We start from the raw sequence: 1,258 nt of genomic DNA, 5'->3' as shown, positions 1-1,258 counted from the left end.
ATCATAGAAGCAACTTCTCATTTTGAACAAATTGCTAATGCTTTGGCATGTTTCCTACATCATCAACTGCACTGATCAAACTGTATGGGACTGATTCTCTCTTGAATAGTCTAACCCCCCAAAACATCTGTGTATGTATGTGCAATGGATTTGTAATGATGGCAATATGGACACTTAAAAAGCTACCTCATACCTCAGGGTCGGTTACAGACATCGTATTCCCTCATTAAGTTCACTACCTCCTCCCAGAGCCTCCTCTCAATCCAGATCACCTTCACAGGGAGGGGTGGAGTAGGCTTCCTGATTACGTGACCCACAGGCCCTTCGTGGAGTCCCAGGAAGAAGTTTATTCAGACAGATTCACTAATTCAGGGACACCTCAGCATTGTGTGAGGTCATCTACACAACTATAATACAACTAGTATTGTATGTATAACTGATATTTCACACAGTTGTATTGACTTTTTGAGAAAATACCATAATTTTGTCTTTGGCGCATGAGATGACAAGATATTCATCAGCACTGTGCAGATAAGAAAACAGAAGAAATCATTGTTGGTCTTCTTGCAGTTTTAATCTTACTTTTCAAAAATGAGGACAAACGCAAAAGCCACAACACGAACCGGTTCACCAGCGGCTTCTGCATCTCAGCCAGCGTGAATAGTGTGATCGAATGAGAAAACGCTTGAACCAAGTTTTCAACCAAGAAGGCAGCGAATCGGACTTCACTTCAGCTTCACTTTTTTAGTGATATTTCATTGCTATACAAATGTTGGTAATATTGTTCTGCTGTGTGTGAAACAGTGATTCAAGAAACATTTATAACAGATCTGTCAAAGTGAACTCTAATGTGAGCCCCGACACGGTCCTGACCCACGATGACTGAAGGTTGGATCATGAACTGTTTCACGATCTCGCTGCAGACTAACAGATCAGAGATCAGTCAGATTTCCGCATCCTGAAAACAGGATGAAACTCAAGATTTATTGGTTTACAAAGTACACAAAATTCCTCCTATATCCATATATCATTTATAGAATGCCTTCCATTATCTGTGCATCATAATGCAGCTTCAACATTAAGACTCAACATCAACAGGTGTACATGCAGAATTAAATAAACAAAAAAAAACAAAAAAAAAAAACACATTTGTTATTAGAACATATAAAATTGCATAACATCCTACCAGCATTGTATTTTTATTTTTTTTATAAAAAAGGAATTATTACTAAGAAGAGGTTAGTCAAGCAGTAAACCA

This window comes from Anarrhichthys ocellatus, unplaced genomic scaffold (genome assembly GCF_004355925.1).
Source record: "Anarrhichthys ocellatus isolate YVR2014 unplaced genomic scaffold, GSC_Weel_1.0 scaffold85, whole genome shotgun sequence".
Lineage (NCBI taxonomy): Eukaryota > Metazoa > Chordata > Actinopteri > Perciformes > Anarhichadidae > Anarrhichthys > Anarrhichthys ocellatus.
Note: the sequence above shows the minus strand (reverse complement) of the source record.